General features: G+C 39.1%; 2 long non-coding RNA genes across 2 annotated transcripts in view; one reads left to right on the top strand and one right to left on the bottom strand.

The window, feature by feature from the left end:
• The first annotated feature begins 10155 nt into the window (after positions 1-10155).
• LOC134760831 (uncharacterized) lies at positions 10156-27512 on the top strand. Its single transcript, XR_010138828.1, has 2 exons — positions 10156-25596; positions 26046-27512. It is a non-coding gene; the product is annotated as an uncharacterized LOC134760831 (long non-coding RNA).
• Positions 26584-27524, bottom strand: part of LOC134760832 (uncharacterized) — a 26483-nt gene continuing 25542 nt past the window's right edge. The window contains exon 2 of the long non-coding RNA XR_010138829.1: positions 26584-27467. This is a non-coding gene — a long non-coding RNA (uncharacterized LOC134760832). The remainder of the gene's footprint in view (positions 27468-27524) is intronic.

Below are 27524 nucleotides of genomic sequence, written 5' to 3'. Positions count from 1 at the left end.
ATGAAATGTTTCTACATTTGTTTTGTGTCCACCCTGATTTCTGTAAGCAGTTGTTTGTTGTTCTCCTTGAAGAGGTCCTTCACTTTCCTTCTTAGCTGTATTCCTAGGTATTTTTTTCTCTTTATAGCAAAAGTGAATGAAAGTTCATTCATTATTCGTCTCCCTGCTTGCTTGTTGTTTGTGTATGGGAATGCTAGCTACTTTTGCACATTGATTTTATATCCTGAGATTTTGCTACTGTTGCTTATCACCTAAAGAAACTTTGGGGCTAAGAAGATGAAACTTACTAGATATAGGATCAGGTCATCTGCAAACAAAGATAATTTGACTTCCTCTCTTTCTATTAGAATACTCTTTATTTCTTCCTCTGTCCTGATTTTCCTGGCCAAGGTTTCCGATACTGTGTCGAATGGGAGTGGTGAGAGAAGACATACTTTTCTTGTGCCAGTTTTCAGGGGGAATGTTTCCAGCTTTTGCACATTCAGTATGATATTGTCTGTGGGTTTGTTTTATATGGCGCTTATTATTTTGAGGTATGTTTCTTCAGTTCTTAGTTTATTGAGAATTTTAAACGTGAGGGAATGTTGAATTTTATTGCATACTTTTTCTGCCTCTATTGAGATAATCATGTGGTTTTTGCATTTAGTTCTCTTTATGTGATGAGTCACATTTACTGATTTGCATATGTTGAACCAACCTTGCATCCTGGGGACAAAGCCAATTCCATTGTGGTGGATCCACTTTTTAATGTGCTGCTGGATTTAGTTTGCCAGTATTTTATTGTGAATTTTTGCACGGTGTTCATCAAAGATGATAGCATGATGTTTTGTTGTTGTTGTATCTATATTAGGTTTTGGTATCAGGATGATGCTGGCCTGATAGAATGAGTTAGAGAGAACTTCTTGGTCTTCAATTTTTTTTTTGGGTAGTTTTAGGAGAAAATGTACCATCTCCACTTTGTACCTCTGGTCAAATCCAGCTTGCTTGGTAGGCTAGTTGTTACTGCCTCAATTTCAGAACACATTATTGATCTTTTCAGGGTTCAGTCTTGTGGAGGGTTTTTTTTTTTGCAATAAATTGTCCATTTCTTCTAGATTTTCAGGTTTATGTGCATAGAGCTGTTTATAGTATTCTCTGATGGTTGTTCTTATTTCCATGGGATCAGTGATGATATCTCCCTTATTATTTCTCATTGTGTTTGGCTCTTCTTTCTTTTCTTATTTATTTGTCTAGCCAGTGTTCCATCTGGTTTATTAATTTTTTTCATAAAAACAGCTCCTGGATTGGTTCAGTTTTTTTTTTTTTTTTGGAAGAGTTTTCGGTGTCTCTATGTCCTTCAGCTCTACTCTGATCTTGGTTATTTCTTGTTTTCTGCTAGCTTTCAGGTTCTTTTTCACTTGGTTTTCTTGTTCTTTTAATCAAGATGTTAGTCTGTTAACTTTAGATCTGTCTAGGTTTTTTTTTTTTTTTTTTCTTGTGGGAGAGTCTCACTCTGTTGCCCAGGCTGGAGTACAGTGGCATGATCTCCGTTCACTGCAACCTCCACTTTTCAGTTTTAAGTCATTTCTGCTGTCTCAGCCTCCTGAGTAGCTGGGATTACAGATGTGCATCACCACACTCAGTTAATTTTTGTATTTTTTTGTAGAGATGGGGTTTTGCTATGTTGGCCAGGCCGGTCTTGAACAGCTGGCCTCCAGTGTTCTGTCTGCCCCAGCCTCCCAAAGTGCTGGAATTACAGGCATGAGGTACCATGCCCAGCCCTTTCTCGCTTTTTGATGTGGACATTAGTGCTATAAATTTCCCTTTTTTTCTTGGTTTCTAGTGATTATTTTATTCTATCTTGGTGAGTTGTCAGGGAAATAATCGTAAATTCACAATCAACTTATAGTTAAATCTAAACAATTATGTGAGGAGAACCCTATATTATTTGAAGGGGATGTTTGAAGATTTTGTAACTGTGCCCTTTAGGTAGTCTTAAGTTTCTAATTGTCTTAAAAATATGCCATTGTCATTTCTAACATTTTAAGTATATGGTTTCGAAGTGGTAAGTATAGTTCTATTGTTTTGCAATAGGTTTTAGATAATTTTTGTCTTACAAAAGTAAAAGTGAATACTCATTACTTGTGAAAGAAGTTAGTTAGCTTGCTTTAGGTAGGTAGCAACAGAAGGGTCCCTGGAAAGTCCCTGGACCTTGGGTCAGTGTCTCACCCCTGCATAATATAAAATGAATCCTGGAAAAAATCAAGCTGCAGACACCAACAAGGGAACTAGCCCTTGGTGTTGTGCTTGGAGACCTGCCCATGGCTGCACAGATAGGAAAACCTCTGGCCCATTTGGATAGAAACTTGTACAAACCTCCAGCCCACTTAGTTAAGGGAACAAGACAGAACTGGCATAGAAATGCCTTTGTTTGTCCAGGCACGGTGGCTCATGCCTGTAATCCCAGCAATTTGGGAGGCAGAGGAGGGCGGATCACCTGAGGTCGGGAGTTCGAGACCAGCATGACCAACATGGAGAAACTCCGTCTCTACTAAGAATACAAAATTAGCAGGGCATGCTGTAGCATGCCTGTAATCCCAGCTACTTGGGAGGCTAAGGCAGGAGAATCGCTTGAACCCAGGTGGCAGAGGTTGCTGGGAGCTGAGATCGCACCATTGCACTCCAGCCTGGGCAACAAGAGCAAAACTACATCTCAAAATATATAAATAAATAAATAAATACATAAATAAATAAATAAATAAAAAGAAGAAAGTACATCTCAAAAAAAAAAAATGAAAGAAAGAAAGAACAGAAAAAGAAACTCCTTTGCCCTTTGTACAGTCAGTGGGCTCCCAGGAAAAGGTTTCTTCTCCTTTTGTGGGCATAAGCACAGTGGGCTCTGGTGCATTCCGGTCGATACTCTCCTTTATTTGAACTGTAAGTCTAATCTCTATGAATAATTACTTCAGCCCCTAATTGCTCCCGGGCCAAGCTGCTTGGCCAAGCTGTCACCTTATCTTCTGATAAGTCCTGGGCCAAGCTAAGTAGCATCTATGAATCATCCCTTCAGCTCCTGATTGGTACCGGGCCAAAGTCATGGGCCAAGCTGAGCCACACGTTTTTCAAGAAGGCCTGTGAACTATGCACATTCCCTTCCCTTCCCTTCCCAGTCCATAAAAACCCTGGACCCCAGCCTCATAGAGTGCACCCCGTTCAGACACCTATCTCTGCTGGCAAAGAGCTTTTTTCTCTTGCTTATCAACCTTCCACTCCAACCTCACCTTTGTGTTCATGCTCCTTAATCTCCTTAGAGGTAGAAAAAAGAACTCTGGGTGTGATCTCAGACTACGAGATACTGTTTCATCTTGGTGCACTGCTGAGACTACAACACTTGGTTTCTATGAGTTTGACTGACTAAATATTTTATATAAGTGTAATTATACGGTTTTCCTTTTTGACTGTCTTGTTTTACTTTACCGAATGTTTTCAAGATTTGTCCTTATTGTAGTACTTTTCAAGATTTCCTTATTTTTAAGGCGAATGCTATCCCAGTGAATATACGTGTCCTGTTTGTTGAATCTACTCATCCTTAAAGGTACATTTGCTTCCAGGTAGTATGTTTGTGAGTAATACTGCAGTGTACATAATTGTGCATATATCTATTCCATGTTCTGCTTTGCCTGTTTGGGATATTTTTCTCACACTGATTTAGTACCATCTGTATTCCCTTGCTTTTGTTGTCTGATCCGTTGATGTTACATCCCCCAAATTATTGCCAAGACCAATTGTCATGAAGCTTCACCCTTCTGTATTGTGCTGGGAATTTTACAGCTATAGGTTTTACATTATAGTCTTCATTTTTTAAAATTGACACATGTAATTGTACATATTTTGGGGAAACAATTATGTGTATATGTTGTATAGCAATAAAAATCAGAATACTTAGTATATTTATTGCCTCATGCGTGTGTTATTTTTGTGGTGAGAACACTCAAAAGCTTCTTCTCTAGCTATTTTATCTTTATGTATTAACTTTTTTTAGGGACAGGATCTTGCTCTAACACCCAGACTGGAGTGGAATGGTGCAATCCTAGCTCACAGTAACCTCAAACAATCTTCTAACCTCAGCTTCCCAATTAGCTGAGACCACAGGAACCTGCCACCCTGCCTGGATAATGTTTTAATTTTTCACAGAGACAGGGTCACATTATGTTGTCCAGGCTTACCTTGAACTTCTGTCTTCAAGTGATTCTCCCACCTCAGTCTCCCAAAATGTATGGATTGCAGCAATGTGCCACCACAACTGGTCTCTTTTAGGTATTTTGTAATATGCAATACCTTTTCATTAATTATTATTATTCTACTGTGTAATAATAAACAAAAACTTGTTTCTCCTGTCTAATTGTAACACAGTGCTTGTTAAGCAGCCTTTTCCCGTCCTCCTATTTCAGTCTCTGGTAACCCGCGTTGTACTCTTTGCTTATATCAACCCTTTTTTACAGGTTACACAAATGAGTGAGATAATAAGATCATAAAGTACTTGTGTTTCTCTATGTGCCTTATTTTACTTAACATGGTATGCTCAAGGTTCATCCATGCTCTCTTAACTGAGAGAATTTTATCCTTTCTTATGGCTGAATGGGATTTCACTGTGTATATAAATTACATTTTCCTTATCTATTTATCTGTTGCTGTACATTTGAATTGATTCCATATATAAGCTATTATAAATAGCTCTGTATTTAACACGAGAATGCAAATAACTTTTTGACACAGTGATATCCTTTCTTTTGGATATACAGCCAGGAGTAAAATTGCTGGATCATATAATAGATTTATTTTCAATGTCTTTCTGTAACCTCCATACTATTTTCTATAATGGCGATACTAATTTACAATTCCACCAACAATGTATACATTCACTAGTTTTTATATCCTCATTAGTACTTTTTATTTATTTATTTATTTATTTTTATTATAACCATTCTAATGGGAGTGAGGTGGTACCTCATTGTGGTTTGGATTTGCATTTCTTTGGTGATTAGTAATGTAGAACATCTTTTTATGTTCCAGTTAGCCATTTTTGTATCTCTTTTTCACAAACGTCTGTTAAGATCTTTTGCACTTTTTAAATTAGATTATAAGTGTATTTATTTGGATATTTTAAAGTTTCTTATATATTCTGAATATTAGCCTTTTGTCATATGTATAGCCTGAAAACGTTTTCTTTCATTGCCTAAGCTGTCTCTTCAACCTTTTAGTTGTTTTTTTAATATGAAAAAGCATTTTAGTTTGACATAATGTTGTTTGCTTATTTTTGATTTTGTTGCGTATGTTTTGACATCTTATTTTAATAATCCTTTCCCAGTCCAATGTTATAAAGCTTTCTTTAAGTTTTTCTCTAATAGTTTCATAATTTATGGCATTACATTTAAGTCTTTAGTTTGAGTTGATTTTCATATATGGCAAGGCCCAATGGTCTAGTAGAATTTTTCTGAATATAAATATTTAAATGGCCCTGCACCATTTATTGAAGAGATTAGCTTTTCCCTAAAGTGTGTGTTTGGCAATTTTGTTGACAATCAGTTGGCTTTAGGTGCATAAATTAACTTCTGGGCTTATAGGGCACATTAGTCTATTTGTTGATTTGTATGCCAGTACAGTACTGTTTTGGTTACTATAGCTTTATAGGAAGTTTTGAAGTTTGATAAAATGATGCCTTTACCTTTGCTTATTTTGCTCAAAGTTGTTTGTCTATTCAGAGTTTTTTGTGGATCCACATAAATTTAGAATATTTTTTCTACTTCTTTGAAAAAATTTCATTGATATTTTGATAAAAATCAAGTTACATCTGTAGATCACTTTGGGTAACTATATTAACAGTAGTCTTCCAGTGTATAAACACAAGATTTTTTCATGTATTCATTTGTATTTTATATTTTTTATCCATGTTTTGTTGTTTTCAGAGTAGAGATCTTTTACCTTTTTAGTTAAGTTTGTTGCTAGGTGTATTAGTCGGGCTTCCCTGGAGAGATCACAAGATCCCACAATAGGTTGTCTGCAAGTTTGAGGAGCAAGGAGAGGCAGTCCACGTCCCAAAGGTGAAGAACTTGGAGTCTGGTTTTTGAGGGCTGGAAGCATCCAGCACAGGAGAAAGATGTAGGCTGGGAACCTAGGCCAGTCTCTCCTTTTTACATTTTTCTGCCTGCTTTACATTCACTGGCAGCTCATTAGATGGTGCTCACCCAATTAAGAGTGGGTCTCCCTTTCCCAGCCCACTGACTCAAATGTTAATCTCGTTTGTCAACACCTTCACAGGCATACCCAGGATCAATGCTTTCCATCCTCCAATCAATTTGACACCCTGTATTGACCACCACATTAAGTATTTTAATTTTTGCATACCTTTTGCATATGCAGAAGAAGCGTTGGGTGAAATTCAATATTCATTATGATGAAAACTCTTAACAAATTAGGAATAGAAGGTATGTGCCTCAACACAATAAAGGTCATTTATGACAAAGCAATGCTAACATTATACTGAATAAGGAAAAGCTGAAAGCTTTCTCTCTGAGATCTGGAACAACACAAATCACCCCCACTTTCAGCCCTCTTATTCATCATAGTACAGGAAGTCCTAGGCAAGGACATTAGGCAAGAGGAAGAGCTAGAACTCATACTAATTGGAAAGGACGAAGTCAAATGGTCTCTGATTGTGGACAAAATAATCTTATATGTGAAAAACTCTAAACACTACACCAAAAACTATTAGAACTACTAACAAATTCAATAACATTGCAAAAAATCAACAAAGTATTAGCTTTCTGTATGCTGATAGTAAACGATGTGAAAAATAAAGTTTAAAATTCGATTTTAATAACTACAAAAAATTAGGTATTTTGAGTTTATTTCTTTATTTGAGATGGAGTCTTTCTCTGTCGCCAGGCTGGAGGGCAGTAGCATGATCTCGGCTCACTGAAACTCTTGCCTCCCAGGTTCCAGAGATTCTCCTGCCTCAGCCTCCCGAGTGTCTGGAGCTACAGGCATGTGCCACCACTGACAACTAATTTTTGTTTGTATTTTTAGTAGAGACGTGGTTTCCCCATGTTGGCCAGGATTGTCTTGATCTCCTGACCTTTTGATTCACTTGCCTCAGCCTCTCAAAGTGCTGGGATTACAGGTGTGAGCCAACACACCCCGCCTTGAGTTCATGTTTTTATTTAGTGCAAGGTAATGTCTAACTTTGTTATTTTGTCCTTGTAAATTTTTATTATTCCCAATACTGTTTGTTGAAGAGACTGTTCTTTCCTTATTGTGAATTCTTGGAACACTTTTTCAAAATATGTTTACTAAACCCATGAGGTGTTATGTCTGGACTCTCTCATCTGTTTTTTCATTCATTTGTGTTTATGTCAGTCCCAAACTGTTTTGATTACTATAAGTTTGTAGTATGTTTTGAAATTAGACAGTATGATGCCTCTATCTTTACATTTTTTTCCCCAATGTTGTTTGGCTGTTTGTGATCCCTTGAAATTCCATAAAAATTGTAGAATATTTTAAAACTTCTGCAAAAAGTTTCATTGGTATTTTGATAGAAAGTATATTGAATCAGCTGGGGTTGGTGGCTCGTGCCTGTAGTCCCAGCACTTTGGGAGGCTGAGGAAGGTGGATCAACTGAGGTCAGGAGTTTGAGACCAGCCATGGAGAAACCCCGTCTCTACTAAAAATACAAAATTATCCGGGTGTGGTGGCACAGGCCTGTAATCCCAGCTTCTCAGGAGGCTGAGGCAGGAGAATTGCTTGAACCCAGGAGGTGGAGGTTGCAGTGAACTGAGATCACACCATTACACTCCAACCTGGGCAACAAGAGCAAAACTCCATCTCAAGATAAAAAGAAAGACAAGAAAAGAAAGAACATTGAATCTGTATACCACTTTCTTTAGTAGTGACATGTTAACAATATTAAGCCTACAACCTCTTGAACAAGTGTTTGAGAATTTGTTGTTTAATTTTTACTTATTCTTTGACATGCTAGTGTTTTTAACTTCTTGTTTTATTGTATCATAGGTAGCAATAATTTGTATAATTCCATCTGTTTAAATTTACTAAGATTTGTTTTTGAACTTAACAGGTGGTCTATCTGGAATATTGTGGCATGTGTGATTAAAAGTATTGCATATTCTGCTGTTGAGTGGAGAGATATAAATGTGACTCTTAGGTCTAATTGTTCTATTGTGTTGTTGAAATCCTCTGTTTACTTATTCATCTTATGTTTGTTTTTTTAATTTACGTTACTGAAAGTCAGATATAAAAGTCATCAACTGTTATCAGGTGCTGGCTACTTCATGTTTCAATTCTGTAAAATGTTGCTTCATATATTTGGGAACTGTGATGTAAGGCACATATGTTACTGTTGTTGCTTTTATTGTTGTATGTTATTTCAATGATGTTGCTTTTATTGCTGTATGTTGTTTCAATGTTGTTGCTTTTATTGTTTTATGTTGCCTTATTGTTGTTGCATTTATTGTTGTTTTTATTGTCCTTTTCCTCTTGTCCCTTGAGGAAGTTTTTGATATAATATGTATTTTGTCTACCGTGACAGCATTTGATTTTGCATTTAATTTTTTTATTCTTTCATGTACGTGTTATATGTGTTCCAGATCATAATTTGGTTATTTCTAGGAAGCAGACAGTTGAACCTTGTTTCATGAATTTATTTAGTGAAAGTATATTTTTGACTGACGTAATTTATTTATATAAAAAAATTACTTAAAGGAATGATTTCCTATTGCAGTTTGTTTCTTTTTTGTTTTAGGTCCTGTAGCCTTTTTTTTTTTTTTTTTTTGAGAAGCAGTCTCACTCTGTCACCCAGGTTGGAGTGCAGTGGTGAGATCTTGGCTCACTGCAAGCTCCGCCTCCTGGGTTCGTGCCTTTCTCCTGTCTCAGGTTCCCCAGCAGCTGGGAATACAGGTGCCCGCCACCACGCCCAGCTATTTTTTCTTTTTATTATTTTTAGTAGAGACGGGGTTTCACCGTGTTAGCCAGGATGGTCTCGATCTCCTGACCTCGTTGATCCACCCGCCTCGTCCTCCCAAATTGTTAGGATTACAGGCGTGAGCCACCACGCCTGGCCGGTTCTGTAGCTATTTTGTTCCTGTTTTTCTCTCTTATTCTCTTTCTTAGTGTATTATTGATTTTTGTAGTGACATGTTTTAATTCTTTTCTCACTGTTCTCTGTGTGTGTGTGTGTCTTAGTGTGTGTGTACTATAGGTATTTCGTTTTTTTTTTTTTTTTGACATGGTCTTGCTCTGTCACCCAGGCTGGAGTGCAGTGGCACAATCTCTGCTTACTGCAAGGTCTGCCTCTCAGGCTCAACTCAAACAATACTCCCACCACAGCCTTCTGAGTATCTGGGATCACAGATGCGCACCACTACTCCTGACTAATTTTTGTTATTTTTCATAGAGACAGGGTTTTGCCATGTTGCCCAGACTAGTCTCAAAATCCTAAGTACTATAGGTATTTTCTTTGTTGTTACTGTAGATATTACCAAGAATAGCTACTATTGCATATAAAACCCTGCCTCTTTATGGCTATCTATGTGTTTTCTTGATGTCACAAATTATATCATTTTGTATTATACATCTATTGGCACAGATTTACATCATTTTTAAGTCTTTGTTATCTCAAATATATAGCAGAAGTAAAGTATTCTGTGCATCTTCATTATAATAACAAAGAATATAGTTAGAGTTGGTAAAGTTTCAGTAAATTTTAGGTCATTTTCTCCCTCAAATTTTGAGAATTCTCAGCCACTGTTTGTTTATTGAGATAACTTTGCTGCTCTCTTTTCTCTCTTTTTATTTTAGAATTCCCATTATAAGTATATTGGCCATTTTAATGGTATCCCAGAAGTCCCTTAGGCTCTCTTAATTTTTAAAATTATTTTTAGCCTTCACAGCCTATAATTTCAAATGACTTCTTATCAAGCTTGCTGGATTTTTTCCTGCTAGATCAAACCTGTTGCTGGACCTTCTAGTGAATCTCTAAATTCAGGTATTTTACTTTTCAGCTCCACACTTTATGTTTCTATTTTGTACTTTTAATCACTTCGTTGATAATCTCATTATCTTCATGCATTGTTTTGTTTTTCTGTTTAGTTTTCTATGTTCTTTAGCTGACTGAGCATCTTTAAGCTAGGTGTTTTAGCCAGGCACAGTGACATGTGCATGTAATTCCAGCTACTTTGAACGCTAAGGCAAGAGGACTACTGTATTAAACCATTCTTATGCTGCTAATAAGGACAAAAACAAGACTAGGTAATTTATCATGAAAAAAGTTTTAATGGTCTCACAGTTTCACATGGTTAGGGAGGTCTCACCATTATTGAAGCAAGCAAGAGACTTTGTTCAGGGGAACCTCCACTTATAAAGCCATCAAATCACATGAGACTTATTTGCTATCATGAGAACAACACGGGAAAATCTCACCCCCACGATTCAATTACCTCCTACTGGGTCCCTTCTAGGACATGTGGGGATTATTACAATTCAAGGTGAGATTCGGTCGGGAACACAGAGCCAAACAATATCAATTACTTAAGGCCAGGAATTTGAGACCACCTTGGGCAATATTGTGAGAAGCTGTATGTAAAAAATGTTTCTACATATTAACCATGCATGGCGGAATGTTCCTGTAGTCTCAGGAAGTTGGAGGCTGATGTAAGAATATTGCTTGAGCTCCCCAGGAATATGAGACTGCATTGAGCTATAATCATGGTATTCTATTCCTGTCTGGGTGAGAGAGTAAGACCTCTTTTAAGAATTTCAAATTTATTTTAGATTTAGGAAGTACCTACACAGGTTTTTTACATGGGTATTTTTTATAGTGCTGAGGTTTGAGATGTGAGGAGTTCCATCACCCAGGCAGTGAGAATAGTACTAAGTAGACAGTTTTTCAGTTCTTTGTCCCTCCCTCTCTCCACCCTCTAAGAGTTGTCTATTATTTTTGTTTTTATGTCCATTTGTACACGGTGTTAATTTCCATTTATAAGTGAAAACATGCAGTATTTTCCTTTTCCATTTCTGCATTAAATTGCTGTGTATAATGGCCTTTAGTTCTATTAACGTTGCTGCAAAGGACAAGTTTTGTTTTGTTTTTTTTTTTTGTCTTTTTTTTTTGCTAAGTAGTATTGGTGTACATGTGACACTTTTTATATTCAATTTACCATTAATAGGCTGGACACGGTGGTTGACGCCTGTAATCCCAGCACTTTGGGAGGCTGATGTGGGTGCATCATGGGGTCAGGAGATCGAGGCCATCCTGGACAACATAATGAAACCCCGTTTCTACTGAAAATATAAAAGTTAGCCGGGTGTGGTGGCATGGGCCTATAGTCCCAGCTACTCGGGTGGCTGAGGCAGGAGAATTGCTTGAACCTGGGAGGCGGAGGTTGTAGTGAGCTGTGATTGAGCCACTGCACTCCAGCCTGGGCAACAGAGTGAGATTTCATCTCAGAAAAAAAAAAAAATTACCATTAATAGGCACCTAGGTTGATTCATGTCTTTCCTCTTATAAATAGTGCAGTGATGAACCAACAAGTGCATGTGCTATTTTGGTAGAAGAATTTATTCTCTTCTGGGTATATACCCAGCGGTGAAATTGCTGGGTTGAATCATAGTTTAACTCTCGGTTATTTGGAAAGGCTCCAAGCTGCTCTCCACAGTGACTGAACTAATTTGTATCCCTATAAACAGTGTATAAGTGATTTTTTTCCCTGTAAAACCTCTTCAACATGTATTATCATTTTACGTTTTAACAAAAGCCATTCTAACTGGTGTACGATGGTGTCTTATTGTGGTTTTTATTTACATTTCCTTGATGGTTAGTGATGATGAGCATTTTTCATGTTATTTGGCCTCTTGTATGTATTCTTTAGAACAGTGTCAGTTATTGCCCTCTTTTTCATGGGGTAATTTTTTGCTTGTGAATTCTTTAAGTTTCTTACATGTTGTGAGTATTAGATTTTTTCAGGTTCATAGGTTGTGAATATTTTTCCCATTCTGCTAGCTTTGGGGTTAGTTTGTTTTTATTTTTCTAGTTTCTCTAAGTGTGACTTTAAATTGTTAGTTTGAGATCTTTCTAACTTCTTGATGCAGGTATTTAGCACTCTCAACTTTCCTCTTAACAGTGCTTTTCCTACATCCCAGACATTTTGTTATATTGTGTCTCTTCATCTATTTCAAAATTTTTTTAATTTTCTGCCTTAATTTTGTTGTTTACCCAAAATTTATTCAGGAGCAAGTTGTCTAATTTCAATATCATTCTGCGATTTTGTGAGATTTTCTTGGTATTGATTTTTACCTTTGTTCCATTGTGGCCTGACAGTATGGTTGGCATAATTTTAATTTTTTAAAAATGTATGGATAATTGCTTTATGGCTAGGAAGTGTTCAATCCTAGTGTATATTCTGTGAGCAGATGAGAAGAATTTACTTTCCATAGATGATGTGTGGCGTATACTATAAATGTCTATTAGTTTCAATTGATCAAGTGTCAAATCAAACTCCAGAATTTCTTCGTTAAGTTTCTGCCTAGATAATCTGTCAAACACTTAGTGGGGAGTTGCATTCCCCTACTATTATTGTGTGTCTACTTGAGTCTTATTGTAGGTCTAGCAGTACTTGTTGTATAACTCTATGTTCCCCAAATTTGGGTGCATCTACATTTAGGATAGTTAAGACTTCTTGTTGAATTGAACCCTTTATCGTTATGCAATACTTTTCTTTATTTTATTTTACTATTAATTATTTAAAGTCCTTTTATTCTTAAAAGAGAAAAAATTCCAGGTATGGTGGCTCATGCCAGCACTTTCAGACTGAGGCAGTAGGATTGCCTGAGACCACGAGTTTGAGACCACCCGAGGCAATATAGCAACATTCTGTTTGTACACGTTTTTTTTAAAGAAACTGTACAGGAGTGGTAGTGTGCACAACTGTGGTCATATTTACTCAGGATACATAGGTAGCATGACTGCTTGACTTCAGAAATTTGAGGTTACAGTGAGCTGTGATTGCACCACTGCACTCTGTCCGAGGAGATAGGGTAAGATCCTGTGTTTTGGTACCAGTACCATCCTGTCTTGGTTACTGTGGCCTTTTAGTATAGTTTGAAGACAGCTAGCGTGATGCCTCCATCTTTGTTTTTTTGCTTAGGATTGTCTTGTCTATGCAGGATCTTTTTTGATTCCATATGAAATTTAAAGTAGTTTTTTTTTTTTTTCTAATTCTGTAAAGAAAGTCAACGGGAGCTTGATGAGGATAGCACTGAATTTATAAGTTTCTTTGAGCAATATGACCATTTTCACAATATTGATTCTTCCTATCCATGAGCACGGATTATTTTCCGTTTGTTTGTGTCCTCTTTCATTTCCTTGAACAGCGTTTGGTAGTTCTCCTTGAAGAGGTCCGTTACATCCCTTTTAAGTTGGATTCCTAGGTATTTTATTCCCTTTGTAGCAATTGTGAATGAGAGTTCACACATGATTTGGCTCTCTGTTTGCCTATTATTGCGTATAGGAATGCTTGTGATTTTTGAACATTGATTTTGTATCCTGAGACTTTGCTGAAGTTGCTTATGAGTTTAAGGAGATTTTGGGCTGAGATGATGGGGTTTTCTAGATATACAATCATGTCATCTGCAAACAGAGACAATTTGACTTCCTATTTGAATACGCTTTCTTTCTTTCTTTCTTTGGCTGATTGCCAGAACTTTCAACACTATATTGAATAGCAGTGGGGAGAGATGGTGTTCTTGACTTGTGCAGGTTTTCAAAGGGAATGCTTCCCGTTTTTGCCCATTCAGTATGATATTGGCTCTGCATTTGTCATGAATAACTCTCATGATGTTGAGATAGGTTCCATCAATACATAATTCATTGAGAGTTTTTACCATGAAGAGGTGTGGAATTTTATTGAAGGTCTTTTTTGCATCTATTGCGATAATCATCTGGTTTTTGTCACTTGTTCTGTTTATGTAATGGATTACATTTATTGATTTGCATATGTTGAATCAGCTTTGCATCCCAGGGATTAAGCTGACTAGATTGTGGTGGATAAGCTTTTTGATGTGCTGCTGGATTCGGTTTGCCAGTATTTTATTGAGGATTTTCGCGTCGATGTGCATCAGGGATACGGGCCTGAAATTTTCCTTTTTTGTTGTGCCTTTGCCAGGTTTTGGTTTCAGGATGATGCTGGCCGCATAAAATGAGTTAGGGAGGAGTACCCCTTTTTCTATTGTTTCAAGTAGTTTCAGAAGTAATGGTACCAGCTCCTCCTTGTACATTTGGTGGAATTCGGATGTGAATCCGTCTGGTCCTGGACTTCTTTTGGTTGGTAGGCTAGTAATTACTGTCTCAAATTTAGAACTTGTTATTGGGCTATTCAGGGATTCGACTTCTTACTGGTTTGGATTTGAGAGGGTATATGTGTCCAGGAATATATCCATTTCGTCTAGATTTTCTAGTTAATTTGCAAAGAGATATTTACTATATTCTTTAATGATACTTTTTATTTTTGTGGGATCAATGGTTATATCCCCTTTATCATTTCCTTTTGCATGTATTTGATTCTTCTCTTCTTCCTTATTTGTCTGGCTAGAAGTTTACTTATTTTCTTGATCTTTTCAAAAAACCAGCTCCTGGATTCATTGATTTTTTTGACGGGTTTTTGTGTCTCTATCTCCTTCAGTTCTACTCTGATCTTAAATCTTGTCTCCTGCTATCTTTTGAACTTGTTTGCTCTTGTTTCCCTAGTATTTTTAATTGTGATGTTACGGTGTCTATTTTAGACCTTTTCTGCTTTCTCTTGTGGTCATTTAGTGTTATAAGTTTCCCTTTACACACTACTTTAGCTGTGTTGTATTTTACTTTTTAAGCCCTCAGTCTTTCTTTTTCATCATGATAGTCTTAACTGTTTTATGTTTCTGTAATGTAAAATTGACTACACAGTATTTACAAAGACTTTACCAAAATATTTTATTGAGAATGTACAAACCTGTCAGTCAATTAGAGGAGAAGTTACATTGTAGTAATAAGTAGCCACAAAACAAAACCCCAAAAGACATCCAAACCAGAATAAAACAAAACATTTAAAAAAAAAACAAAAAGAACAAACTGGCAACAAATTTGTGCAGTTTATATCACAAAGATGCTCACATCTCCACTCTCAAGAGAGCTTTTAGAAGTTCATTTAAAACATGGCAAAGACATTATCCCACACTTCACAGAAAGAATAAATTTAAGCAGCTGTTAACATATGAACATATTATCAAGCTCAGATATAATCAAAATTAAATATTTCACAAGAGATTCTACAGTTTGGGAGACATAGAAAAGTGTTTTTTTTCTTTTCTCCAGGCCCACAAGTCTAGTTTCTTGGGCTCCCTCAATATTCTGGGGGTTTTCATCAGCTCCCCAAAATATAGGAAGCACAGAGCAGGTGGTGGCTGAAGGTGGGTTATCCTGTGAAACCATATTTAAGGTGAGAGCCCTTGTTCAATTGTATTGTAATCAGCTGGCTCAGGAAAGAAGACCTGGCTGTCCAGAGCTCTACACATACTGCACTGGGTATGACAGGAGGCCTGAGAACCCATGGGGCCCAAACCCACCCCATCCCAATAATCATCCAGTATTGAGGACTCTGACACCAAATTCTCACAGAGCATATGCTTATGCAGTTTTACATTTAATTTCTCATTACAATTGGGTAATTGAGGTCCCAAAAGAGGCAGGGACTCGTCCAGATCTCAGGAGGTAGGCAGGCTCCAGACCATTAGGGAGGGCTCCAGCTTCCTAGGCCTTGGCTCCGTCCCACCTATCAGGTTTGTTTTGGAAATTAGAGTCTGTAGCTACACATTCAAGTGCACAGAAAATGAGCAGATCTAGGGTTCTTTTCACATGGGGACCTCTCCGTGTCAGTTTCAAGATGACAAGACTGGGGTTCTGCATCCAGCTCTGAGGGCACCTGGAAGTAAAATGAGCTATGCTCCACTTCAGCCTAATGTAGACAATGCCTACAGGAAAGCCTGTTTTCTTCCTCATAAAAAGGAGTGCCTGAAGTGGGTGACCTCGATGATTTCACATACTCATAAGTGTCTGCCAGCCTGCATTCTTGCTCTGAGACTGCAAAAATGCATCCACTCTCTGCAGGTCCTTCAAATCAGAGGGAAGCATGGCCACTTGAGAGGCTTCTTGGGTAGATGAAGATGAGACAGAGTTAAATGTGCCAGAGCATTGGACTCTGAGGCTGAAGTCCACGAAAATCCCAACTACTTTTGGGTTCTTAAGGTCTTCATTTGAAAGTGGTAGAAAATGGTTTCACTGGATAAGGGGAGGATACCTCATGAGTAAATAGCACAACCGAAATGGTGGAGGCAAAGAGAGGGCAAAAGAGGATTCCTAGGTCACTCATTGTACTTTGGACCTTCAGATCCTGCTACTTTATCCCCTAGGACCTTGAAGAACCAGTGTCTTGAAGACACAAAAATCAAGGTACTTGACTTGTTCCGTAGTACTCCTGCATGGGGCTGTAGTATTAGTGATGACCTGGAGGTGGTTACAGCCTGCTGTTTCTGGTGCCCACTGAGCTTTGCTGGAGCAGCTGGAACAAGTAAGAGTCACACAACTCATGTTGTTATGAGTGACCTCCACATTATCATGTGGTGAAAAGAGGAAGGGATATTAGAGATCCCCCATATAACCACAGCCAGTCTGTTTTCCCTTGCACTCACCCTTTGCCAGCTAACCTGGTGGGTCCAACATGTGGTACAGAAAATTATTACATCATACCTGCACACCCCAACCCAGGACCAAACAGTCTGAGGACAGCTGGACAAAAGTACTAAAGCAAGTATATGTGAAAAGAAAGAGCAAGGACTATAATATTAAGTAGATTGTTGAGAAGAAAAGCTGGAAAATTATTGCATGGGAGGACCTCAGGTCTCACTGTGGTGACTTTTAATCCATGATGAGGATGACAACAGGAAGGCATCTGCACAAGAATGTGTCAGGGAGAAGCCACCCTTAGTGAAGGGACTCAGAGGTGTGAGTTTGACAGAGGTTACAAAGGAACTAGTTTGGCTGCAGACAGCCTTAGGAAGATATAAGCAGAGGGATGGAGAATCCTAGGACCTGGGAGATGAGGCTAGATATCTGCTCCTTTCTGACAACATTGCCCTAAAACTCAGGACTTTTCAATGACATATAATATCTCATAATTTGTGTGGACCAGAATCTGGACACACTTCGGCTGGCTACCTCTGCCTTCAGGTCTTCTATGAGACTGGGGCTGTGGTCTGAACTGAAGCTGGACTGGGAAAGTATGAGCCTTTAAGCTGACTCGTGTGAAAATTGGCAGGGTTTAGTGTGGACAGACAGCCTGACTTTCCTTCTCTCTACTGGTCTGAGCACCCCCTAAGGTCTTTGTTATGTGGGTCTCTACATGGAGCATCTCATAGCATTGGAGCTTGCTTTCTGTGTTTGAGGAATACAATAGAGAGAGAGAATTAGACAAAAAGGTTTACACAAAAAGAGACAGAGAGAAAGATCAAGGGCGCAAACAGGAAAAACCCAGTAGGAGAAAAATGAGAGCTTTAAAAAAATCTTGACAGGGTGCGGTGGCTCACACCTGTAATCCCAGCACTTTAGGATGCTGAGACGTGTGGATCGCCTGAGGTCAGTGGTTTGAAACCAGCCTGGACATCATGGTGAAACCACTGTCTCTTCTAAAAATACAAAATGACCCAGGTGTTGTGGCACATGCCTGTAATCCCAGCTACTTGGGAGACTGAGGCAGGAGAATCACTTGAACCTGGGAGGCGAAGGTTCCAATAAGCCGAGATCACACCACTGCACTCCAGCCTGGGATACAAGAGTGAAACTGTGTCTCAAAAACAAAAACAAACAAACAAAAAAAAAACAAAGAGAGAAAAAAAGACTTGAGAGTTACAGAAATTTTTCTTCTATGTTTGTGTTAAAATTGTAACCCCCGGTGTAATGCTATAAGGAGGTAGGATGTAATTAACCCCTGAGGGTGGGACTCTTATATAGAGATTACTGGCTTTATACAAGAAACTGCAGAGGGCTCTCATCCTCCTGCTACAAAATGAGGATAAAACCTGAAGTGTGCAGTCTGAAATTGAGAAGCGAGTCATCACCAGAGCTCAACGATGCTGACACCATGATCTCAAATTTGAACCTCTGGAAGTATGAGAAATTAAGTCCTGTTGTCTATAAGCTGCCTATCTATGGTTCTTTGGCATAGCAGCCTGAACTAATACAAAAGTGAAATCCTTTTCTGTATTTCATTGGACAGAAGCTGAGTTTGTACTCTCTAAACTGTTAAGAAATATGACTTAAAAAACGGATCTTCAGAATGAAAGATAAGAAACGGCTTGTTGAAACACTAAAATTTTATCTGCTTATGAGATTTTTAAACATTGGCTGAAATTGTTGGAACCAATATGGCCAACTGAAGTCCATGAAGAATCAGTGTGCAGATGTTAGAGCCCAAATTTCCTTTGTGTGTTTCATACTAACTCTCCCTGAATTTGCATGTGACCTGTGAGGAAGCAAGAAGAGATGACTGTGTATGTCTCATGACTTTCCATATTCCTGCTTTCCTTCCAGCAATCCCCTACAGAACCCACATCTTAGGCCTTTTCTAATCACTGCCTTAAAGCCAGTATCACAAAACAAATTTGAGCTGGACTCCTATCCCCTTGTTGGCCAACCTACAAGATGTTATTTTCCTCAAAACCGGAGGGCCATACTACTGGCGTCAGGCAGTAGGCCATTTTATTCAATAAAAACCGAGTCACTGACCACCTAGTTCTGGGAGACTTTGTGAAGACTTCCCCTGTCATAGGTGTGATAAGACACATGGATATAATTCTAAATATAAAGAGAAAGCACTGTAAAGTTGAATTCCTGTATTAGTGCATTCTCATACTGCAATGATGAAGTATCTGGGACTGGGTAACATAAAAAAGAAGTTTAATTGACTCACGGTCCCACATAATTGGGGGGGCACCTCAGAAACCTTCCAATTACAGTGGCTGACAAGTGAAGTGAGTGAGAGCAGGCGATATACCAGATGCTTATGAAACTATCAGATCTCGTGAGAACTCACTATCACAAGAACAGCACGAGGAAAACCAGTCCCCATAATCCAATCAACTCCCCTCAGGTTTTTCCCTTAACACCTGGGGGTTATAATACAGAATGAGGTTTGGGTAGGGACAAACAGCTAAACTATATGAATGCCGGAGGACAATATCTACATTTAATTTCAACTTCGTACTGGAGCAGAATGAAAATGAGGCCCAGTGGAGAAGTGACATTCCCAAGATCACCCTGCCAGACTAAAAGCCTGTTTGAGTTGTGGCCCATGCTACCTCCCACCTATTCTCCTAATGCTTCCATCTCTAAGTGTGTGCATCATCTACAGGTGACACCACATCATTATTTTTATGTCTTATCTTATATACACCTAATCCATTCCCTAGGAAGTAGATGTTAGCATCATCCCCACTGTGCATGCTAGGAGGCTGGGGAAGCCTCGAATACACAGTGAATTTTATTGGGTTCCAGAGATGGTAAGAAAAAGAAGGTTATGTTCCAGCTATCTCTTCTATCCTGGAACCCAGGCTGCATTTAGTTCTTTCCAGGGAATTAAGGGGAAGTTGTGTTTGCATAATTGTGTACAAATAAAGAGTTGACATGGAAGAGGAGACTGAGCCATCAGTAGCACAGTGGGGCCTTTGGGTAGGTCTTCAAGGGGCCCAGTAGATGGAATCTTGAAGAGTTTAACACACTTTCTTGGTGACAGAACCCAACAGCAGTTAAGAAACCAGGAACCCACATTCTTGAGACAGCTCTGTATCCACCTCTGTTGGTGAGAGATGCTCAAGGGAGTGAGATGTTCTTTCACTGTGCCCTGAAATTTCTGAGTTTCGGCCTTACAAAGGCTCAATGTAAAAGTCTTATCTGATAGCACAGATGTCAACTCAGCCTTCATCCCTGATGCCCCGGGCTATTGGCCGGGTGCACCTGCAAATAACACAGGGCAGCCCAAAACAGGCCCCTCCACACCAGGCCTCTCTTGTCAACTCATCTGGGCAGTCCCACACCACTTCTTGGTACCATGAGTTGTAGGGGGGACAAGAGGGAGGGCACTCTTCTTGGAGTGAAGCAGACTGTCAGGTGTTGGAACCCTTGTGTATCTGTCTTGTTCATACCCAGGCCATAGCTGGCAGAATAAAAAGAAGAGCGTTGGAGAACGAGTCTGTGTACTCAGATGTGAATTCCAAGACTTTAACTTGTCCTCTGGTTTCCTTCCTTGATGGAGATTTATACAGAATCTCCTTATGTGCCTATTCTGAAGAGCAGAATTTCTTTTCTTTTCTTTTCTTTTCTTTTCTTTTCTTTTCTTTTCTTTCCTTTCCTTTCCTTTTCTTTTCTTTTCTCCTTTCTTTTCTTCTCTTTCCCTTTCTTTCTTTCTTTCTCTTCCTTTTTTTCCTTCTCTCTCTCACTCTTTCTTTTGATGAAGTCTCGCTCAGTCACCCAGGCTGGAGTGCAGAGAAAAGAAGAATTTCTAATGGAGGTGTCACATACGGTGAAAACAAGGCAGACCACTGACTTTTCTTTGCGTGGTTTCTAGGCACTTTTTACAAAGCTGCATTCAGATTGATGAGGAGCTGTTTGATGTGGCCAACTCCTTCCTCTTTTTGGAAAAAGGGCAGGTGCACTAAACCAGCAACCACAGCCAGCACCGGGCTGTGCTGAGAGAAGCCACATAGGGGTCTCTACAGACAGAAACCCGAGAAGACCGGGAAAGACCCAGGACCCAGACTCAAATATGAAAAATTTCTGGGCTTTGTCCTACGGCCTTCCCATGAGTAACTCATAGTCTTGTTTCAGTGGAATCTGACCTTCATCAGTCTCAGTGGCAATTGGTTATGTGGAAAGTCTCTGTTCACACAGTTGTGTGAATAACAGTAAAGACTTTTGTATTGTTTTCATTTTACAATAGGTCATGAGTATTTACGCCTGTGGCTGAAGTTTGTATTAGTTTTCTGCCCCAGGTATCTCCTGCAGAATGCAGCTTCAGTCCTTCCAGACCCTGAAAACTTAAAAGCTAACACTATTACTAGGGAGGATTTCGCAGGAAAATGGAGAAAGTGTTACACACAAAAAAGGTTAAACTACTCTAGGAAATGTGTTATCTCAAGAACTCATCTCTGTAGCCCATCAGGGCAGGAGCTGGGCTCTCACTTTTTGGTAATATTCCATAAGAGAGATTCTTCCCCACAGCGTTTAGTCTTCCGACGCTGGTGCAGCCTGACATGATGACATTCTACTTTCATGTGGGTCATGCTGCAGGGAATATTCTGTGAGTGTCCTAATAGGCTGGAATCATTTGCGAGGGTGAAGCCCATCTTTGGTGCTCTCTTTTCTGTTATCTTCTAATTAGCTTTATTCTAAGCAAATCCATGTCTATTTTATTTATCTGTTTATTTACTTATTTTTATGTATGGAAAAACACATTTTTTCATTTACTTATTTATTTAGAGACAGGGTCTGCCTCTGTCACCCAAGCTGGATTATAGTGGTAGAGTGGTGTGATCATGGCTCATTGAAGCCTCAAACTCTTAGGCTCGAATGATTCTCTCACTTCAGCCTCCTGTGCCACCATGGCCTGCTAGTTTACTTTAATTATTTATAAAGAAGGAATCTCATCATGCTGCCCAGGCTGGTCTCAAAGTCCTGGGCCCAAGCAATTCCCTCATCTCAGCCTCCCAAAGCACTGGGATTAAAAACATGAGCCACTGTAGTGAGCTGTGCCTACTTCAAAAGACTGAAAATAAAAATAGATAAATCTATGCCAAATTAAAAAACAAAGCAATAGTTTCCAGGTCTTAGATACAGACAATTCTGTATCACGAATAATGGCAAAAGGCTTATTTAGCTGTTAAAATGATTTGCTTATATTTCAAAAAGCAGAGAAAAAAAAGGTACGTGTAAAAGTTTACCAGGCTAGACAAGGTGGTTCAGCCTGTAATCCCAACATTTGGGGAGGCCAAGACAGGAGGATCTCTTGAAGCCAAATGTTTGAGTCCAGTACAGGCAACATGGTGAAATTCTGTCACCATAAAAAAATAAACTAAAATAAATATGGCTGGGCATGTTGGCTCACTTCTGTAATCCCGGCACTTTGGGAGTTGGAAGCAGGTGGATAACGAGTTCAGGGGTTAGAGACCAGCCTGGCCAAAATGGTGAAACCCTTTCTCTCCTAAAAATAATAACAATAAAAAATAAACCAGGCATGGTGTTTTGCACCTGTAGTACCAGCTACTCAAAAGGTTGAGGCAGGAGAATTGCTTGAACCCGGGAGGCGGAGGTTGCATTGAGCTAAGATCATGCCACTACACTCTAGCCTGGCCCACAGAGCAAAACACTGTCTTGAAAAATAAAATAAAATGAAATAAATAAAGTTAGCCAGGCATGGTGGTGCATGCCTATAGTCCTAGGTAATTAAGAGGTTGACGCAGGAGGACTTCTCAAACCCAAAATGTTAAGGTTACAGTGAGCTATGATTATGCCATTGCACTTCAGACTAAGTAAAAGAGTAAGATTCTTTCTCAAAAAATTAATAATAAAAGTTTTGTAAATTACATTGTTTAAGAAAAGGGAAAAGGAAAAAATATATTGTTTTTATTTTCAAATGGGAGAATAGAGCCTCTCATTTCTAACTTGTATTTCCTCCTGCAAAAAGTTGGTCTAGGTCCGTGGTCTTGAACTACTGGACATCTGAATTTTAGTAGGTGCTGGATTCAGGCAACTGAAGGGTGGCCTTGGGCACACTGTGTGCACATAAAAAAAAGCGTTTGAGGTGAACTAAAAGGTAAAAGAGGGGAAAGTGCTATTAAGAACCCACAATTGGGAGACAGTATAGGGTTGGTGGAAGGACTGGTTCATGGTACAGATACTGACCTAGGTGAAACTTTGTTCTGACTTATTTCTATGTCCATGCAGGAAGGGGAGATTATGATCAGGTGGCACAGAAACCTGGGATGGTGAAAAAACCAGGTTGCCACTGCAGATTCAGTGTCTGAGGTAGAGCATATGCCCGGGGCCTTGTAGGCACATGTGTGGGTTTTTGGTGGGAAAGTCTATGAGGAAAGGTAGCGTGGCAACAATCTTGATGCCGAAGCCCTGTCCTGGGAGGGGCTTGACCAAATCAACACGCAGTGCGTATGTTCGGTGGGTGAAAAACATGTGGTGGCCTCAGGTTAGCAGGAGGGCAGAGGGCATCTGTTCTCAGAAATTCTTCCCTCAGAGTCCTTGGTCCTTCTCACCCTGGGAGGATGCCTGGAACCACAGGGCAGTGCATGGTGTAGCAGGCTGTGTGCAGAGCAGAGCCTACCTTCCCCGAGACACCTGGAGTCTCTCTCCAGCAGAGGACCCCACATTGTCTTTTTTCTTACATCACTTTTGATCCTAAATGTGTAAAGTTCCCTGAAAACCCACTGATTCTCCAACACCCATTTGTTGCCCCAAAATTTAATTCTGACACAACTTAGAGTTCGCACAGACCCCACAAATTCAGGGTTCAGTCTCACATCACCGCTCTCACTGCAGAGGACAGTCACATGTCCCGGAAGCCCATCTATACTTCTGAGCCACCTCCAATAAATCTGAGACTCCCATAAACCCCTTTTCAAGTTAAATAATTTGACAGAATTACTTAAAAAAACAACAACAAATAACTCTAATTATATTTACCACTTTATTATAAAAATATAACTCAGAAACAGCCAAATGGAAGAGATGTCTAGGGCAAGGAACAGTTGTGGGTGAAGGTAATCCTGGAAATAGCTATATTCAAAGAAATTCCTCCATTCTTTGTATTCTCAAAGAACAGCTGAGTGAAGAGAAACGTGCTTCCCATTATGACTTTGAGGATGCTCCCTGCTGTTTTTTTTAACCTATCACAAAGATGGACACAGATTGCAAATTCCTATTTTTAAAAATGAACAATCATTCAGTAATTTAGTCTTCAGTGGTCAAAACAAAGTACTCGTTACAAAAATTTTGCTTGTTTCTCTTCTTCCAACCAGCCCGTGAACTTTGACTCACCCACAGCCTCAGCAAACCTACAACCCTTATTTATACATACCCTTCCTAAGAACAGGCTGACTTCAAGGTGAAACATTACCTTATCTGGGATCAGATTTTGCTACCCTCCATCCTATGCTTCCCTTCCTATCTTCTTTGTAAACTTGTTTTCTCCTCCCTATGAAATAAAGCCCTTTTCCACCTAATCTTTGAGATCCTCAAAGATCTAATCATTTGTACTTTTTCTTTCTTGCAATACTTCTTAGGTAACTTCTTAGACCAAATCTAGAAACAGTCTCAGGAGAATAACAATTCCATTCTAGAAATAATCTCCCAACATTTCTTCTGTCTCAACCCCAACTGCATCTGCCTGTGAACTTCCAGCTTACCAAGGCTCTGTATCTTCTGGCAGTGACGAAGGCTCCTTCCATGGTTGGTGTGAGCAGGCTTGGACACCTGCAGGGAAGACACCCAGGAATAATCAACTGGGCCTTCAGTGGTCCCCTTTTGCAGGATCAAGGTGGGCCTTAGCTTTTAGTCAATGGTCTAAGACCTCTAATTACCAGTTAGAGTCATTCAGTTAGTTTTCAATTTAAAAAATACTTCATTTTTGAAGAATCCAGCAAAAATTATTCAAATCTAAGGTATAAGAGAGAGGAAGTTATGGCCGAGCATGGTGACTCATGCCTGTAATCCCTGCATTTTGGGAGGCCGAGGCGGGCAGATGACATGAAGTCAGGAGTTTGAGACCAGCCTGACCAACATGAAGAAACCCTGTCTCTACTAAAAATACAAAATTAGCCGGGTGTGGTGTTGTATGCCTGTAATCCCAGCTACTCAGGAGGCCGAGGCAGGAGAATCGCTTGAACCCGGGAAGTGGAGTTTGCAGTGAGCCGAGGTCGTGCCACTGCACTCCAGCCTGGGCAACAAGAGTGAAACTACATGTAAAAAATAAAATAAAATAAAAAATAACATTTTAAGGGGCTTACATCTTATAACTCATCAAGAAAAGCCAAAGTGTCTATCCCTTTCAGAAAATAAACATGTAATTTAATTATGTTCATAACAAATCATTTGGGTAAACAATTAATCATATCTGAACACTTCCAGGGGGTGCGAAGTCTCAGCTCCTAAAACTTAGCATTACCTTCAGACACCCAGATGGCAGCATATGGAACAGAGATATTCACTTGCACAAGTTCTCTGTTTTGAAAAAAAGAATAACTGATGGGATAAATTATGTAATTTGACAATTAATCTACCTCACTTGCTTGTGGATATGTATTCATTTCCTACCACTGTAGTGGAAGAGAGACTACCCCTGTCTTTACACCCGGTAGCATTTCCAACAGTAAGCTCTGAGATTCTTCTTGAAGTCACCTCTCAAACAAATAAAAAACAGACCTGGGAAATGTGCTACAATCATTGTGCTGAAGAAATTGGTAAGTAATAATTTTTAGCAAATGAAATATATTACTACTTAATTGTACTCAAAATCCACCAACTTAATGTGTTTATAAATATTTTCATACCTTTGAAGCTCCACTGACAAAACATAATTTACAGTTAATGAAAAAGTGAAGTTAAAATAAATACAATAATATTTTCAAAGTGACAAAATTAGAAGGTGGCAATGCCAATTGAAACACAGACATATCTGACCCAAGGGTCAAGTCAAGCCATTCTATGACTTGGGATATTTTCCCTGCTCCTATCTTGTTCAGTGAAGTGGGTCATGAGCGTCCTACCAGGAGCCGCTACGCTGTGCTCCACTGTGTCTGTGAGGGGCATTTTACTTTGCGGGTTTTTGCACTGCCTCACTGGGTTGGGTTTCTTTGTCTTTTAAAATATTTTCTCTCCCTTCACCAATCTGAGAACATTTTTTCCTCAGTATCAACATGCAGTTGCCTGGACTGCAATGTGTCTCTAAGGAATGGAAACTAAGCGTTGGGGTAAGAAAATCTTAATATCCTAAGGGGTTTGCTTTTAGCACAAGGGTATACCTGGAGATTCCTTCCAGGTACAGTGCATCCAACCACTCCACAGAGAGACTGCATTCCCATACCTTGGGCTGTTCCCTGAGAGGAGATGACACAAGGGATGCTATTTACTAGACACTTTAAGAGTCATGGCCACTGTTGGCATCTTGGGGAATCCTCAAACAGTTTTGAAACTCTAAACCAAAAAATAACAGGATGGCTGAGGATGAATTGCCCTGTGAAGTTTCTAAAATGAAACCTGAACCCAAAGACATTCTGATGGGGTGTCTGTGCCAAGGTAAGATTAAAGAAAGGGGCACAAAGGTTTTTTTTTTTTTTCTTTTACTGTGGAGCGTCGGGGGATTATTATCTGCTTTTGTCTCCTGTAAAATGTCTACAAATGAAAAATATTTTTTTAAGTGTCATCGACTGCTTTTTGAAAAAATGAAGAATTAAACTAGTGTGTCTAAAATGTACAATAAAGAAGAGTTGATAATGTTGTGAGTTACACAATTTAGTTAATGTTGATGAGTGTCAGGAAAGAACTGGAAATTTAAAATGTGACTGCAAGCCAGAGTTACGCTAGGGTAACAAGGTGGTAGATTTGAGGCCCTGTTTGCCACACATTTGGAAAATGCATGAGAAAACTAATTCTCTTTTGGAGTATTAAAACAACTAAAAAAACAGGCCATTGCATTGAGGTGGCTCTAGTGTCCTGAAGTTCTTACTGGAGAGACAGGCAAAGACTGCCCTAGATCCAAAAAGCTGCCCATTCTTCTCCTGCTATGCACCTGATTAGATACTTTCCACTCCAGCACCCATGATTGGATAGAGTTCAATTCCCCATCCCGCCCCCTGAGGCCATGAGTGACATATGTGATTTGACACTGGATTGAATAAAGCAAGAATTATAGGTTTTTCCTGGATCCTTTTCTGGCAGGACTTCCTCCATGCACTGGACCCTGGCCCTGCCTGTAAAATACTTGCATTTACATTTGTGTGTAAGATTATTTTTATTTATGAATAATATATATGTGTTATTCATACATGGAAACAATATAATGACAATTATTTTAAAATTTCAGATTTTTTACTTTCCTGGCACATCCAGGCTTTAGAGCAGGCAGCCTGAGATTTCAAAAATGAGGCAATTCTCTAAGAAATAATAAGTGAGGCACATGTGAATTTTAAATATTCTAGTAGTTACATTTTATTAAATACACCAGGCATGCTTGCCTGTGCCTGTAGGTCGAACTGTTAGGGAGACTGATGTAGGAGGATCACTTGAGGCCAGGAGTTTGAGACCAGCCCAGGCAATATAGAGAAAGCCATCTCTACAAAAAAAAAAAAGAAAAAAAATTGAAAAATTAGCCAGTCATGGTGGTGCATGC

The sequence above is a fragment of the Pongo abelii genome, chromosome 22, assembly GCF_028885655.2.
Source record: "Pongo abelii isolate AG06213 chromosome 22, NHGRI_mPonAbe1-v2.0_pri, whole genome shotgun sequence".
In the NCBI taxonomy this organism is placed as follows: domain Eukaryota; kingdom Metazoa; phylum Chordata; class Mammalia; order Primates; family Hominidae; genus Pongo; species Pongo abelii.
This window is presented reverse-complemented; position numbering and strand designations above follow the sequence as displayed.